This window comes from Neolamprologus multifasciatus, chromosome 4 (genome assembly GCF_963576455.1).
Source record: "Neolamprologus multifasciatus chromosome 4, fNeoMul1.2, whole genome shotgun sequence".
NCBI lineage: Eukaryota > Metazoa > Chordata > Actinopteri > Cichliformes > Cichlidae > Neolamprologus > Neolamprologus multifasciatus.
The window spans coordinates 10,349,568-10,361,876 of NC_140442.1; the positions used below are offsets into that span (position 1 = coordinate 10,349,568).

At 38.0% G+C, this 12,309-nt stretch overlaps 1 protein-coding gene across 2 annotated transcripts in view; it reads left to right on the plus strand.

Annotated features, from left to right (window-relative positions):
- Positions 1-12,309, plus strand: part of baiap3 (BAI1 associated protein 3) — a 59,152-nt gene that overhangs the window by 11,659 nt on the left and 35,184 nt on the right. The window lies entirely within an intron of this gene.

The following is a 12,309-nucleotide window of genomic DNA, read 5'->3' on the forward strand; positions in this document are numbered from 1 at the left end:
CTGCTGTTGATTTTCAAGAGCAAGGATGTGCAGAGGAATAAAATGGTTGAGGAGCCCAATATTGAGAATATGGGGAATATTCAATTCAATTCAATTCAATTTTATTTATATAGCGCCAAATCACAACAAATGTCGCCTCAAGGCGCTTCATAGATACAGAGAAAAGCCCAACAATCATATGACCCCCTATGAGCAAGCACTTTGGCGACAGTGGGAAGGAAAAACTCCCTTTTAACAGGAAGAAACCTCTGGCAGAACCAGGCTCAGGGAGGGGCGGCCATCTGCTGCGACCGGTTGGGGTGAGAGAAGGAAGACAGGATAAAGACATGCTGTGGAAGAGAGACAGAGATTAATAACAGATACGATTTCAATACAGAGAGGTCTGTTAATACATAGTGAGTGAGAAAGGTGACTGGAAAGGAAAAACTCAATGCATCATGGGAATCCCCCGGCAGCCTACATCTATTGCAGCATAACTAAGGGAGGATTCAGGGTCACCTGGTCCAGCCCTAACTATATGCTTTAGCAAAAAGGAAAGTTTTAAGCCTAATCTTAAAAGTAGAGATAGTGTCTGTCTCCTGAATCCAAACTGGAAGCTGGTTCCACAGAAGAGGGGCCTGAAAACTGAAGGCTCTCCCTCCCATTCTACTTTTAAATACTCTAGGAACAACAAGTAGGCCTGCAGAGCGAGAGCGAAGTGCTCTAATAGGGTGATATGGTACTACAAGGTCATTAAGATAAGATGGGGCCTGATTATTTAAGACCTTGTATGTGAGGAGCAGGATTTTGAATTCAATTCTGGATTTAACAGGAAGCCAATGAAGGGAAGCCAAAACAGGAGAAATATGCTCTCTCTTTCTAGTCCCTGTCAGTACTCTTGCTGCAGCATTTTGGATTAACTGAAGGCTTTTCAGTGAGTTTTTTGGACATCCTGATAATAATGAATTGCAGTAGTCTAGCCTGGAAGTAATAAATGCATGAACTAGTTTTTCAGCGTCACTCTGAGACAGGATATTTCTAATTTTAGAGATGTTGCGCAAATGGAAGAACGCAGTCTTACATATTTGTTTAATATGTGCGTTGAAGGACATATCCTGGTCAAAAATGACTCCAAGGTTCCTCACAGTGTTACTGGAGGCCAAGGTAATGCCATCCAGAGTAAGAATCTGGTTAGATACCATATTTCTAAGCTTTTCAGCGCCGAGTACAATGACCTCAGTTTTATCTGAGTTAAGAAGCAGAAAGTTAGTGGCCATCCAAGTCTTTATGTCTTTAAGACATTCCTGCAGTTTAACTAATTGGTGTGTGTTATCTGGCTTCATGGACAGATAGAGCTGGGTGTCATCTGCATAGCAGTGAAAATGTATGCTATGTCTTCTAATGATGCTGCCTAGGGGAAGCATGTATAATGTAAACAGAATTGGTCCTAGCACCGAACCCTGTGGAACTCCATAATTAACCTCAGTGTGTGAAGAGGACTCTCCATTTACATGCACAAATTGGAGTCTATTAGATAGATATGATACAAACCACTGCAGTGCAATACCTGTAATACCTACAGCATGTTCTAATCGCTCTAATAGAATATTATGGTCAACAGTATCGAATGCTGCACTAAGGTCAAGAAGGACAAGCACAGAGATGAGTCCACTGTCAGAGGCCATAAGAAGATCATTTGTAACCTTCAATAAAGCTGTTTCTGTGCTGTGATGAACTCTGAAACCTGACTGAAACTCTTCAAATAAACCATTCCTCTGCAGATGATCTGTTAGCTGTTTGACAACTACTCTTTCAAGGATTTTTGATATGAAAGGAAGGTTGGAGATTGGCCTATAATTAGCTAAGACTGCTGGGTCTAGAGATGGCTTTTTGAGTAAAGGTTTAACTGCAGCCACCTTGAAGGCCTGTGGTACATAGCCGATTATTAGAGATAGGTTGATCATATATAAGATCGAAGAATTAATCAATGGCAGGACTTCTTTGAGCAGTTTTGTAGGAATGGGGTCTAAAAGACACGTTGATGGTTTGGAGGAAGTAATTATTGAAGTTAATTCAGAAAGATCGATTGGAAAAAAAGAGTCTAACTTAACATCAATGGAACTAAGAGTAGCTGTAGATAATATTACATCTGTGGGATGATTATTGGTAATTTTTTCTCTAATGATAAAAATTTTATTTGTGAAGAAGTTCATGAAGTCATCACTAGTTAACGTTAAAGGGATGGTTGGCTCAAAAGAGCTCTGACTTTTTGTCAGCCTGGCTACAGTGCTGAAGAGAAACCTGGGGTTGTTCTTATTTTCTTCAATCAGTGATGAGTAGTAAGCTGTTCTGGCTTTGCGGAGGGCTTTCTTATAAAGCAACAAACTATTTCTCCAGGCTAAATGATGATCCTCTAAATTTGTGACACGCCATTTCCTCTCCAGATTACGAGTCATCTGCTTTAGGGTACGTGTTTGAGAATTATACCACGGGGTCAGGTACTTCTGATTAGAGACCTTAGTTTTCACTGGAGCTACAGTATCCAGAGTCGTACGTAGTGAGGAGGTGAAATTATTAACAAGATAATCGACCTTTGTTGGGGTAGCGTTCAGATAGCTGCTCTGCTCTGTGTTGGTACAGGGCATTGACGATGATAACAGTGGCTGGATTATATTCTTAAACTTAGTTACAGCGCTTTCAGAAAGACATCTACTTTGATAAAGTCCACTCTCCACTGCTGCGTAATCAATTATTGTAAATGTAAATGTTATCAAGAAATGATCAGACAGGAGAGGGTTTTCAGGAAACACTGTTAAATGTTCAGTTTCTATGCCATATGTTAAAACAAGATCTAGAGTGTGATTAAAGTGGTGGGTGGGTTCTTTTACATTTTGAGAGAAACCAATTGAGTCTAACAACAGATTAAATGCCATGTTGAGGCTGTCATTTTTAGCATCTACATGGATGTTAAAATCACCCACAATAATTATTTTATCTGAGCTCAGAACTAAATTAGATATAAAGTCTGAGAAATCAGACAGAAACTCTGTGTAAGGCCCAGGTGGACGATAGATGATAACAAGTAAGACTGGTTTCTGAGTTTCACAGCTGGGGTGGACAATGTTAAGCATCAGGCTTTCAAATGAATTAAATAGTATAAGTTAAAGATATGTGAACCCTGTGTGTACTATATGAATAGTAGTTAAAGATATGTTAGAAAAGTTCAGTGAGCAGCAGTATGGCTTTATTCTGAGAAGGAGCACTACAAATGCAATATGTGCCTTAAGGGTGTTGATGGAAAAGTATAGAGAAGGTCAGAAAGAGTTGCACTGTTTCTTTGTGGATCTAGAGAAAACATATGATAGGATAACATGAGAAGATCTGTGGTGTTTTGTGAGGAAGTCAGGAGTGTAGAGAAGTATTCTAGGGTTGTGCAGGAGATGTTTGAGGACAGCAAGGCAGTGGAGACGTGTGTGATAGGAGTGACAGATGGGTTCATCAGGCATCACCTCGGAGCCCCTTTTTGTTTGCAATGGTGATGGGTAGGCTGACAGTTGAGCTAAGTCTCTGTGGACTGTATATTCATAGACATTTTTGTGGTCTATCTGAGGTGGAGGTATCCTCTAGAGAGAAGACAAATGAAAGTCAGGAGATGCAAGACAGAATACCTATGTAAATGAGAGGGAGACAGGTGTTACAAGAAACTGCAAGGAGCAGAGGTAGTGAAGGTGGATGTGTTTAAATGCTTGGTGTCAACCATATAAAGCAACTGACAGTGCACTAGAGAGGAGAAGGAGAATAGAGTAAACGGAAAATTTACAAGATAGTAATTAGAGACCTGCTGTGATGAATGATCCTGGAAGAGTTGAAGATGTTAAGGCTTTCAGTGAGAGCAACCAGAACAGTCAGGATTAGAAATTGGTATATCAGAACAGGTTGAGTGTTTTCGAGGCAAGGTTAGAGAGGCAAGGTTGAGATGGTTTGGAAACATTGAATATTGAATTGCCAGAGAGGAGGAAATGATGAAGACCATAGAGAAGATTCTAGGATTTGATGAAGAAAGGCATGCAGAGTTATCAATAACATATATCTAATTTTGGGTCATGTTATAGCAGCCTTCAAATCTAATTATGTGTAAAAAATAATGTTGCTAGGCAACCAGGCGTACAGCAGTAGTAGTTTTACATTAATTCCTTTGGGGTCAAAATGACATACCCGGCAGTTCTGGGTAAAAGTGTTCATAATTTTTTTTCTTTTGATCCCACACACGCTAACATTTAATATGTGATAAATAAGCGAATTTTAGGAAAAGTCATGAAATATGAGATGATGGGGTTTTAATTTAACATGATTTTTTAAATGCCAAGAGGTCAAAATGACCTGCTTAGTAGTTCTAGTGTTAACCAAATGCCTTAGTAAGGTGCTAAGACATCCATGTGCCACCAGCAAAGCTTCAGTGCACCATGGTATTGATTCTTGATTAAATTCTCTCTAGCTTCCTTGTTTTCCAAAAGATGATGAATGATTGAGTCTTTCTTGGTGGTAGCGAGTGCTGTTTAACATATTGATCCAAGCTTTCACATGTGCATCTGGCTTGAGACCTGCTGATTCCATGTGATTCACATCATTTTCAAAGATTTAGTGGCACCTTTCAGGCTTATTGTCATTCAAGATGAAAACGTGCTTATCAGGATAGAAATGTGTCATAGGACAGATCACTCCAAACAACTTTGTATTGATTTATACGAACTTTTCATTCCAAGGGGGAAGTGGGCCTTGACCATCCTTGTCACAGCCCCCTCCCCTCACTAGCAGCTGAACACTTCAGCAATCGTTGAGATTCATACCACTGAACTACACTTTATGAGGAATTTAAAAGTGAGTTAAGGTCCCATTTAAAAAAGAAATGTAGCATTGTAGTATTAAAAAGTTCCTGAACTACCTGATCATTTCTTTTAAAATGTGTGATATACTCCAGCCTCCCCGCAACCCAGAATTGGTTACATGGTTATTTTACAGCCTCTGTTTTGTTTCTCACTATGGCAGAGAGCTTGACAAATATTTTTCTCATTTATGTAACTGAAAAAAGTGCATCTTGATTCTTTTTGTTTTTTTTCCCCTGTGGTATTGAAAATGGTGTCAAGGATTTTCCTGGGTATCCGTGTCAAGTTTAAATCCTAATCCCAAAAGGTTCATTCTGTTGATCCGGATGTAATGTTTACAGTAGGAGAAACATTTAAATCCTAGTATTGTGAAACCCTAGTCTCCTGTGGATACTCAAGAGTTACTCAGCGCACAAACATGACAGGTTTTGCAAAAGCCCTAAACACCATTACCATGAGGCAAAATAAATCTCTGCCAGATGTAGAATCAGATATGTAATGCTCATGATAATCTCCCTAATGATAAGCGGAAGTCTCAAAGCTCATTTAAGGAAAAAAAAAATACATGTTTTTTCCACATTTTGGCACCAGCAGTGAAAGCACAAAGACATAGTTCAGTTGCTTTAAACTAGACCTCTCCAAAATCACAAAACACATTTAATAGATGTTGAGTTTTCCCTCATTTAACAGTTTCCTATTACAAATTGAAACATCTGTAAACAACAACTTTTAAGTAAAACCTTTACTGCACTGAAGATCCATCCACAAAGACTGTAGAGTCAGGATTTGACAAAACTCCATCACGCTTTATATCCTACTGTTAAATAATTTGCTGTTTGTGACTAACTGCAGATAATTTAGTCTTCCTCAGGTAGCGAGCTTCATCACAGTTCTTTCTAAGTAATTACAAAACTAGCAAGAAAACTGAGACCTTATATATTCCTCTTTTGAAGGCACTGTATTCTTGAGTGTATGAAAAACATTGCCTGGTTACTGTGGCTCTGTTACTGTCATGGATATGTCTGTATAGGGTTATGAGGATCATTAACGTAAAGGTGACACATTCACATGACAAAAGCGCTGTGATGGTGGCAGTCTGATGAAGCCAGTAATGTTACAGATCCTATTTCTGAAATGAGATTATGGTAGATAGAAACCTTGTGACAGGCCAGTGAATATGCTAACCTCAGAGCTTCTTTATGCAGATAGCCAACAATAGAAAACTAAATGGATAAAACCTATCTGAATCTCTGAAAGGGCACATTAATCTAAATCCAGCATTTTAGTCACCCTTTAACCCAGTATAGACAGTGGTTGCCCTGTATTGTTCATCTTCATGCCATACACACATACATATTTATCTATACTCTGCAGTATATCCACTAGATACCTTGTGATGTTTTCTATTTTTAATTAATTTCTTAAATGTGTTACCATTAGCTTATGCTAGTTATGTTAGTGGAGTTTAGTGTTTTCTTCGCAACAAGTGGAATAGGTAAAAAAAAGAAGAAAAAAAAGAGTCATCTGATTTATTTCAGTCGTGTTTTGAAGCTTTATATAAAGCCAAAAGTAATCGTATGAACCTGAGGTTTCTATAGCAACCTAAACACAGGCTGCTGCCGTGATGTGAACTTATACTTGTAATAACAACCATTTCTATTTTTAACATTGAAGATAACCTCAATCACTGCGTTGAACACTAATCGAATTTGAATTTGAAAGTGTGATGCTGGACATACAGATTATTTTTGACGCATTTTTCACATACATTTTAATTCATTGTATTTTTTAAGATAACTTAAAGAGGTTTATTGATTTAGGATTTTAATATTTTTAAGCAAAATTCATATCACATAATAGAAGCTGATTTGTGCTCTTTATTAAAGACCTGATTTATTGTCTTCATTAAGCAGTGATTCGACCTGACAGTATCGCACCTTTCTCTCATTTCCCATGCCAGCTTCTTGGTGCTGCAGCTTCCCCACTGAGTCTCAGCTGTGTGCATACCCTGAGCCCTCATCATTAGAGTCAGGCTGTTGATCTTTGTTATCCATTCAGACGCCTGCTGACCTGGATGCACTTTCACTTTAATTGAGAATTTGCAAATGAGGCCGGGTGGATTTAGGCTGCTCCATCCACGGTTGTTGACCCAGTAATACAGTCGGCTGTCAGAGCCGAGCCCTTTCCGAGCAGAGACCTGCACATCGGAGGTGAACTTTTTAATTCAGTAGAGCAAATTATGTTTTTACCTCTATGTGAGCTGTGTTTTTTCACAATGTGGAAAAGCACAATACACTGTCAGCAATCAGCTCGACTGGCGGTACAGCATACAAACCCACCAGGGTTTGTATTTAAATTTATATTTTGCTGTTGTTGTTGCTTGATTACTTTGCTGTCCGCTTCCACATCCGTCAAGAGAAGTAGTCTTCATATTTCACACTTGACTTCACTGTGTTTTGAATCCCCAGCTTGCTTAATGGCTCTGACTTCTCAGTGTCACGGTATCGAGGCTCTCATTTTTTAATAATGCAGAATAACACAGTCAATTGAGAGTGACATTAAACAGAAACCCCTAATGCAATAAAAGTCAACACCTGCTATTGCAAAGTCAGTCAAGACTAGTATATTTTAAATTTTTGCTTTACAAGTCCTTGAAACGAGCAGGACCTACCATGTTTTACTTTATTTTCCTGACTTCCTGGCTGTCTTCCCAAAACCTAGAAAATCTAGTAAAACTTTATTTCTTTGTGTAGTAATTAAATTTTAAAAGAACTCAGTAAAGTAGCTGAGAATCTCAGCTTTTAGCATGTCAGTCAAATAATAATACTGCACTTATTTGAGACTTCCAGCATCACATGAGTAGTTGTTTTTGCATTCAAACAAGAATTTAGATTGCATTGTCACAGAGTAGTTCTGTGCATGCACTATTAAAAGAGCAGTTGTGCTTTCCACTCGGATAAATATTGTAAAGTTGACTGTTTTACAAGCTCTGCAAAATGTAATATGGTCTCCTAAATAGGTTATTTAAACATAGGCTATATATAAACATCCTAAAGTGTATTTGTTCCAAACAGCTCCACCTGTCAAGTATCAGAGGAGGATGAGCCAAAATGTAGACTCCCAGGCAGACTGAATAAAAAAAGGAAAGCCCTTTATTTCAGCTGATACAAATCCAAAGAAAGAAAAACAGAATCCAAAACAGGCAGAAAACACTTGGGGAGAAAAACAGATGCTGTGAGGACAAAGGGTACACATACACACTGATGGTGAATTAGGAATTTAAACACAGCTGGGAAGAAATGAGACAAAGGTACACACAAAACAGGGAAACACACACAAGAATAAGCTTGGCACAGGGGAAAGACACAGGAGGATAGACAAAAAGGAAACACAGAGGATAGTACTATAAACAGTACTAAAATATAGCAAAAACTGAAGCTTCAAAATACTGGGGATAATTGAGAACTAAAAGCTACCAAACAAAACCCACAGACCATGACACCACACTGATCAGGATAAAAATTATATAATATTTATATACACAAGTTCCAAATAATGACCATATGTGGAAGTAGTCACAGTGAGACATATTTTTAGGTTTCAGAAGTTCTTTTAACTCTTGACACTATTGAGAGGCAATATCCTTATTGTAATCATTTCAGATAGCCTAACCCACCTGTTTACGTTTTTGTTTATGAGGGACAGCGATTCACAGGAAAAGTAGCTGATGGGATGCTCCAACCTCCAGAATAATAATGATCAAGTTTCCTTGATCGGTTTCCTCAAAGTATGTTTTGCTGATCCTATTTTTGTCCTTCAGTCAAACAATTTTTTTAACTTTAAATCCTTCTCATCACATACAAGGTCTTCAATAATCAGCCTCATCTTATCTTTTAAAGTAGAATCACTACTTTTTTATTTTTGCATTTTTCTATAGCCTTTCCTTTAACTGATATAAATATCAGAATGTATCTTATATCACAGTACATATTATCATTGTAATGAATGAACACGACACAGAGTGAAACATTGTTGCACAAGGATGTTTCATGAATTAAAATGAATTAAAATGTCAAATTTAATTAGCCGGTTTCTGGCATTTAGAGCATTTTGGATCAGATATTGGAACATTTTGAAAATTACTCAGTTTGTAGTTAAGCTTTAGTTTAGTTTAAAGATCAGTTTTGGATTTGGTTTTTAGTTGTGGGAGTTGTGGAAATTATGAAAATCTAAAATACTACCAGACAGGCAACCTCTAATGCACATTTAGTTGTGTCAGTAAGCACAATGTTACAACGCTTGGTCAGCACCTGTAAGGATTCCATTGTAGTACGCTGGGACTCCATTTAATTTCATTTTTCAGTGGGCAGGATAGTTCCACAGAATTAAATAGCTAGACTTTGGCCAGCTGTGAGTTTTATGAGATCATGGGTTTGTTGCAGATGTGAAAAGATTTCCTGGTTAATGTTGTATACCCTCACTGGCCACTTTATTTGGTAAAACTTGCTAATACTGGGCTGGACTCCCTTTTACTCCTCAAAACATCCTTAACTTTTGAAGATAAAAGGGGTGATCTGCTCTGATACTCATCAGACCACATCATGTTTTTCCAAAGTTCTTTTGTCCACTTTTGAATGTCAGCCTCACCTTCTTGTTCCTAGCTGATAGGAGTGACACAGTGTGGTCTTCTGCCACTATAGCCCATCTGCTTCCAGATTCAACATTATATTTGAGTTAATATTGGCTATCCAAAGCAGACTGGCCATTCTCCTCTGAACTCGGACATCAACAAGGCATTTTCTCTCTCTCTCTGCCGATCAGTAGATATTTTCCCTTTTGGAGACCATTCTCTGTAAATCCTAGAGATTGTGGTGTGGGGAAAAAACACAGACAAGCCTGTCTTCAACAACAATCTTGCCACATTCAAAGTCATTTATTAAATGACCTTTTATCCCAATGCTAATTCTGGGTTTGATCTTCAGTCGGTTGCCTTAAACATGTCTACATGCCTAAATGCATTAAATTGCATTTTTTTCCCTTAAAAATAACCAAATAACAACAGAGAAGACAAATCAAACACAAAAATAAACGTGTAAAAAAACAAAGTGGTCCCACACATTTTTACAACACTTGAAATGTTATAGTGATGCGCTATTCTTCATGGTAATGAGACATGCTATGATGCATGGCCTGGGGACACTAGCACTAACAAAAAGACATGACGCAGAGCAGGACGTGGCAGAGATGAAGATGCTAAGATTATCATGGTGATGAGAATGGATAGAATTATGAACAAGTATATCAGAGGGACAGCTGAAGTTGAGACATTCAGAGACAAAGGTGACGATAAAATTCTGAGATGGTTTGGACATACAGTGGAAGCATAGTGGATATACTGAGCAAATGATGTTAAATATAGAGCTGCCAGACGGGAGAAAAGAGGAAGACCACCCTAGAAGATTTGTGGATGTAATGAAGCAGGACAAGCAGAGAGTTAGTGTGACAGAAGAAGATACTAGGACATAGATGAAGGCAAATGATCCGCTGTAATGACCCCTAAAGCGAGCCGTCAAAAGAAGAATAAGATTGTGCATGCTCAAAGAGCTCTGAGGGGGCACATCTTACTTAAAATTGTGAAAACAGTATGTGACAAGTGGGGGAAAAGTTGAAGGAAGGAATAGCCATTTACTCAAAGTATCCAGGAGAATTGTCTTTTACCTCAGCAATCCTTTAAATGTGTCTTTGTGTCAGATTTCTTGTTGATACTGCTTTTGTTTTCAGAAAGCATGCCAAACCTTTACTTTAAACCTGACAGTGGTCTGTTTTAAAATATGTCAGATCCACTGTCAGCCACTGACCCACGGAATGAGAAAGTAAAAACTGTGAAACGCAACTTGGAAGCAACCAAGAAGTCTTGAGTTGGAAATAATTTCACACCAGGCTACTTTTATGTCTGTCAGTACCACTGGCTGCATGAGCAACTGCAGATTATTCCACGTTATTGAATGGAAAGATTCAATCAGAGCTTTTGTGATTTTATCTCCACGCTGAAGCCTTCCACCTGTAATGTTTTGCTGCTTAATCAAATGTGTAATTAGAGTATAACAAACAGTCTTCTGTGTTGTTTTGAGGGGTTCCTTGTCATAGAGATCTCAGTTTATGATTGGAGCCACAGGCTTATATTATGGATTGACATCCATAAGGAATTAGATTAAAAATAAATAAATAAATGAACCAACATTTAACTTTACTAGAATGCATACAGACGTCACTTTGTCTTTCATACCGCAGATGACAGCGATGTCTGCAATATTAATTACTATGTATGCACTGCCATCATGTATTGGGGTTTGAAGTGAAGGGCTTCTGTCATCTTCGCACTCTCAGTCAGTTCATGTTTATTCTGAGATATTCTTTTAGACAGAAGACATTCTTGTTTTTATTTGTTTTCCTTCTGATTTACTCTCCAGACAGGAAATCATAATTGAAGCATTTGAATGAATTCGGAAAATAAATTACAATAAAATGAGGTTTTAAAAAAGGGGACCTGTTTCCTAGCAACATCAAATCAGTTTGTTATTCTGGTAGCGTGCGTGCATGTGTGTGTGTGTGTGTGTGTGTGTGTGTGTGTGTGTGTGTGTGTGGATGAGAGATGAAGAGAATGATTTAACTTAATACATCTTTAATATATCTTTTTGATGTATCATGTTAAAATGGACTTGATTTGCATCATTTGTGCTGTACTGCTTCCCATGAACATGTTGTCCCAAGCCCCCAGAAAGAAAAAAAAATATCCCAGACTGTTTGGACAAATCCTCAAGCTGACTGACAAAAGATGGGACAGATTTCTGGATACAAAAATACTCTGGGCAATTCAACCCGGATGTGGAGAGAACCGAGTGTCTCTAAACACAAGTCTTAGTGTGGAATGAAGCTTATTTGTACTATTTGTGCAAATGAAAACTGAAGCTCCGTGAAACAAAGCTCCCAATCCCTTGTTAGTGGAACAGGCTTTGTCTTTGACAGACTCGGTTTGGGGGTTTCTTTCAAATGCTGTCTGAGGTTTACTTATGAAAAACAGCTGTGGTTTTATTTTCTGTATAATGCAGGAGGGTGGTTGAAAAGTATAGCTATGGGTTTTATTCAGAACTGTTTTAATGTAGAGCAAATTCAGCAGCTGTCCTTGTTATCAGTTAATTGCTGGATTTCTTTTGTTGTTGTTGTTGAAATGTCACTTAGACAAAAGAAGATACCATTTGTTTTGGGATTTTTGATGGGAATAGGCAAGAAATCCTGAAACAAGTTTGAGCGTCGAATTTTTTAATGAGTAAACATTAAATAATGCTTAGCTAGTCTTACTGACTAATGGACATTCAACAAGTTCCAAACATATTCAAAAAGGTTGTGTTTTATTTTTATTTTGGGGATGTGTTGAGGAAATTTGGGA